The sequence below is a fragment of the Mus musculus genome, chromosome 15, assembly GCF_000001635.26.
Source record: "Mus musculus strain C57BL/6J chromosome 15, GRCm38.p6 C57BL/6J".
Taxonomy (NCBI): domain Eukaryota; kingdom Metazoa; phylum Chordata; class Mammalia; order Rodentia; family Muridae; genus Mus; species Mus musculus.
Window position 1 is genome coordinate 63193472 of NC_000081.6, and position 5825 is coordinate 63199296.

At 40.2% G+C, this 5825-nt stretch overlaps 1 annotated feature.

The window, feature by feature from the left end:
* Positions 466–1317: an enhancer, noted in NCBI's record as "VISTA enhancer mm458". NCBI's record gives its function as "enhancer in: limb[7/8] | branchial arch[7/8] | other[7/8]" and the evidence as "EXISTENCE:transgenic organism evidence [ECO:0001131][PMID:17130149]".

A 5825-nucleotide genomic window follows, 5' to 3' on the forward strand; every position in this document is an offset into this window, starting at 1 on the left:
AGACACAAAGACACACAGATACAGACACACAGAGAGACATAGACACCCAGACACAGACACCCAGATACACACACAGACATACAGACACATAGACACAGAAATAGATATACATACACAAACAAACAAACACACACACACCTACACAGACAGAGACACATACACACAAACACACACAGACACACATATATACATATACACATTCAGACATACCGACACTCACACAGACACACACACAGTCACACACACACACACACACACACACACAGACAAATACACAGATACAGAGACAGACACACACACACAGACATACAGACCCAGACATACACACAGACACATATACAGACACACACACACAAACATACAGACACATATACACATAGACACATGCATGTACACAGACAGACAGGCAGACAGGCAGACACACACACACACACTATTACCACTATGTGAATGAGGTTTGTTTTGGGTAAGATGCTCAGATTTGCATCTTATTTTCCCTGTTTCCCAGAAGGGAAACTTGACCTGACTCTTTTTACTCTAGCCATAGGGAAAGTCCGGAGGCAGCCAAGTTTATGCTGGACTGGAAATGAAATGTCAAATGTCAAGAGTCTACTTCCTGCTTGCTGTTTAATCATTAGACATAATTTTTGTCATGTGGAAAATGAGTTCATTATAATCAGACTGGAAATTCATGTACCTGAAAATCTTTAGAAGGGAACTCAGAGGGAAGAAACACTACTGGATAGCAGATACAAAACAATTCTTATCAGTTCAAATCTGTTTTACATTTCATTCCAGACTCTGTGAGTTAGCACCACAACAATGAACCTTTGTAAATTAATGAGGGTAACAGCAGGGAAAGAATCAATCAGCCACTCTTGTTCCTGAACCTTCCCCTTGGTAACAACCTAAAGTGAACCTTGGAGTCAAGACCTCAGACTAATAGCCTGCTTTTTTACCCTTTGAACAGAACAATTAAATAATCACATTCCTCTCAGCCCATTTCCTGAATGTATTAATTAGATTAAAGCACAACTTGTCAGCCTCTCCTGAGAGGAAAGGGTTTCTTGGATCTGGTTTCTCTTGCCCTCCAGCTTCCAATAAGCATGGACAGCTTTCAAGTAGGGGGGTCGGGGGGGGGGGGGAGGCTGGTACCTGGACAAGCAAACTGCTATTCTGTGCAGTTGCTATTCTTTCTCCTGGACTAGCTCACTCATTCCTTTCATCCTAACTCATCTACTATGGCATGTACATGTTTTGATTAGAATCCATTCTCCTAGAAGTTTATTTCTCTGAAAATACAGAAGCCATTTGGTAGCTCTGTGAGGCTGAATCTTGCCATCTCATCCATCTACACACCTGTCCACCCATCCATTTGCCCATCTATCCATCCATCCACCCACAACTTAAGACAGTGGTTCTGCAAGATCCTATCTGTGTGAGCAGATGCAAATTACTTAATCTTTCTGTATTTCTGCTTCTTTGTCTCCAAAATGGTGAAAGAAACAAGCTATACCTGTGTGGTTTCTGTGAGAGATCTTGAATTCATTGCTATGAAATGCTTCAACTACAATCTGGTAGGCATTTCCCAGTCCTAGGATTATAGGATTTCAAATATCAACATGGCTCTATTTCTGCCACAAAATGTTAAAACACCAAGCCAAAATGCTCACACACTAGATTAAATGAAGTGAGAGAGGCATGTGGCACCCTAAAAGTGCAGAAGGTGAAGAACTGGAGCCAGGCTCGGTACTGCCTGCCAAGACTTCTGCAAAAGCCTCTTGTCTGTGGAGGCCTCACCCTTCATTCAGCTAAGTGGCAAGTTCTGGAATTTCAACTTAAAATAGCAGTATCTACTACTGTACAATTCTGGTTTTTTCATTTTTTTCTGTCTATTACGTAACCTTACAATGCATCCATTAGTTAGCAATACACTCTATATTTTCCCTTTCATTTGATTATCGCAACTGTTTACAAGACCACCATAGACACTGCCGGAACAGGTTTCAGATACCGTTTTTGTTAGTTTGTTTGTTTGTTTGCTTGCTTGCTTGATTTTGCTGGGTATGGGATCAAACATTGTGCATGCTAGACAAGTAATCTACTATGAAGCTTCACCCATACACTTGGCATTTTGAGCAAGGTCTTCCCTGTGTAGCTCAATCTGGCCTAGAACTTGCTATTTGTCTAGGCTAGACCTCAAACTCATGCGTTCCTGCCTTAGACACCTGAATGCTCAACCACCATGCCCAGGCTGCAACCTGGGTTTCAAAGGCAGTGGTTATGTGATTGGAATTCTCAAACAAGGTTGAGAAACACTGGATATTTATCCATCTCTACTGAAGAATAAAAGCTCCTGAAAGCAAGGACATTCTCTAGTCACCTCCATTGATGACTAGCACTTGAAATGTAATTGATATTCAATTAATAGTTGGGTGAAGAAAGGAACAAACAATGGCTCTATCTTACTGGGTCCACAAGCCAAAAGGACTACTCTGTTTCCTACAAACCAACTCAATTTTCCTTAAAACTTTTTGGGATACATAATTTCAGAGGTAACAATGACAATGTGTTGATGTCAAAAGTCAAATTATTTGTATTTAACTTCAGAGATGGTAGAAAACACACACACACACACACACACACTGCTTTCCTGGAAAAGATACTTAAAAATGCTTTGTATGAGTCTGCACAGGTCAGCTAGCAGACTGGGGAGGGTGAGCGAGAGGACTGCATGAGTGACACAGCTTCTGGGACAGATCCCTTTTCGGGCTCCAGATCGAGGTACCTTCCCTACCAGAGGAGAGGTGTCTGCCCTGAAGGGCTCTGACTGCTGGAGCATGTAAGGGAACCATCTTGTGTCTCAGGTCTCTCAGAGACCAGTCTGCACAGGTGAGAGTGCAGACTGCAGAAGGTACACAGCTTCTGGGGCAGGCAGAAGCTACACAGCTTCGGGGACAGACCCCATCTTGGGCTCCAGACATCTGGGCAACTTCCTTGTCAGAGGAGAGGTGTCCACCTAGTAGGGCCCTGACCGCCTGAGTAGGTGAGGGAGCCATCTTGTGTCCCTGGTCCCTTGGAGACCAGTATGTGCAGGTCAGCTAGAGGACTGCAGAGGGTGAGCAAGCAGACAGGAAGCAACAATTACTTTTCTTTAATTTCTCTTAACATCAATGGGCTCATTCCCCAATAAAAAGACATAGACTAGTAGACTGGCTACACAAACAGGACCCAACATTTTGCTGCTTATAGGAAACCCACCTCAGGGAAAAGGACAGACACTGCCTCATAGTGAAAGGCTGGAAAACAATTTTCCAAGCAAATGGTCTGAAGAAACAAGCTGGAGTAGCCATTCTAATATCAAATAAAATTGACTTCCAACCCAAAGTTATCAAAAAGGACAAGGAGGGGCACTTCATACTCATCAAAGGTAAAATCTATCAAGATGAACTCTCAATTCTGAATATCTATGCTCCAAATACAAGGGCAGCCACATTCATTAAAGAAACTTCAGTAAAGCTCAAAGCACACATTGCACCTCACACAATAATAGTGGGAGACTTCAACACCCAACTCTCACCAATGGACAGATCCTGGAAATATAAACTAAACAGAGACACATGGACACTAACAAAAGTTATGAAACAAATGGATTTAATAGATATCTACAAAACATTTTATTCTAAAACAAAAGGATATACCTTCTTTTCAGCACCACATGGTATCTCCTCCAAAATTGACCCTATAATTGGCCACAAAACAGGCCTCCACAGATACAAAAATATTGAAACTATCCCATGCATCCTATCTGATCACCACTAACTAAGGCTGATCTTCAATAACAGCATAAATAATAGAAAGCCAACATTCACATGGAAGCTGAACAATACTCTACTCAATGATTCCTTTGTCAAGGATGAAATAAAGAAAGAAATTAAATACTTTTTAGAGTTTAATGAAAATGAAGCCACAAAAAAAAAAAAAACAAATTTATGGGACACAAAGACGGCAGTCCCAAGAGGAAACCTCATAGCCCTGAGTGCCTCCAAAAAGAAACTAGAGAGAGAGCGTACACTAGCAGCCTGACAGCACACCTAGAGCTCCAGAACTAGAGGAAGCAAATTCACCGAAAAGGAGTAGATGGCAAGAAATAATCAAACTCAGGGCTGAAATCAACCAAGTTGAAACAAAAAGAACTATTCAAAAAATCAACCAAAACAGGAGCTGTTTCTCTGAGGAAAACAAGGTAGATAAACTCTTAGCCAGACTATCTAGAGGGCACAGGGATAGCATCCTAACAAAATCAGAAATGAAAAGGGAGACATAACAACAGATCCTGAGGAAATCCAAAACATCATCAGATCCTACTACAACAGGCTATACTCAACAAAACTAGAAAACCTGGATGAAATGGACCACTTCCTAGATAGATACCAGGTACCAAAGTTAAATCAGGATCAGATTAATGATCTAAATAGTCCCATTTCCCCTAAAGAAATAGAAGCAGTCATCAATAGTCTCCCAACCAAATGAAGCCCAGGACCAAATGGGTTTAGTGCAGAGTTCTATCGGACCTTCAAAGAAGAATTAATTCCACTCTTCTCAAACAATTTCACAAAATAGAACCAGAAGGTACTCTACCCAATTCATTCTTTGAAGCCACAATTTCTCTGATACCTAAAGCATACAAAGATCCTACAAAGAAAGATAACTTCAGACCAATTTTTTTATGAATATCGATGCAAAAATACTCCATAAAATCCTTGCAAACTGAATCCAAGAACACATCAAAACAATCATCCATCATGACCAAGTAGCATTCATCCCAGCGATGTAGGAATGGTTTAATATACGGAAATCCATCAACATAATGTACTATATAAACAAACTCAAAGACAAAACCCACATGATCATCTCATTAGATGCTGAGAAAGCATTTGACAAAATCCAAAACCCCTTCATGATAAAAGCCTTGGAAAGATCAGGAATTCAAGGCCCATACCTAAACATAATAAAAGCAATATACAACAAACCAGCAGCCAACATCAAACTAAATGGAGAGAAACTCGAAGCAATCCCACTAAAATCAGGGACTAGACAAGGCTGCCCACTTTTCTCCTTACCTATTCAATATAGTACTTGAAGTCCTAGGCAAAGCAATTCCACAAAAAAAGGAGATCAAGGGGATACAAATTCGAAAGGAAGAAGTCAAAATATCACTATTTGCAGATGATATGATAGTATATATAAGTGACCCCAAAAATTCCAACAGAGAACTCCTATAGCTGATAAACAGCTTGAGGGCAGTAGCTGGATATAAAATTAATTCAAACAAATCAATGGCCTTTCTCTACACAAAGGGTAGATGGGCTGAGAAAGAAATTAGGGAAACAACACCCTTCACAATAGTCACATATAATATAAAATACCTTGGTGTGACTCTAACTAAGGAAGTCAAAGATCTTTATGATAAGAACTCCAAGTCTCTGAAGAAAGAAATTGAAGAAGATTTTAGAAGATGGAAAGATCTCCCATGATCATGGAATGGCAGGATAAATATAATAAAAATGGCTATCCTGCCGAAAGCAATTTACAGATTCAATGCAATCCCCATCAAAATTCCAACTCAATTCTTCACTGAGTTAGAAAGAGCAATTTGCAAATTCATCTAGAGCTAAAACCATCCAGTGGAAAAATGACAGCATTTTCAACAAATGGTGCTGGCACAACTGGCAGTTATCATGTAGAAGAATGCAAATTGATCCATTCTTATCTCAATTTACAAAGCTCCAGTCTAAGTGAATCAAAGATCTCCACATAAAACC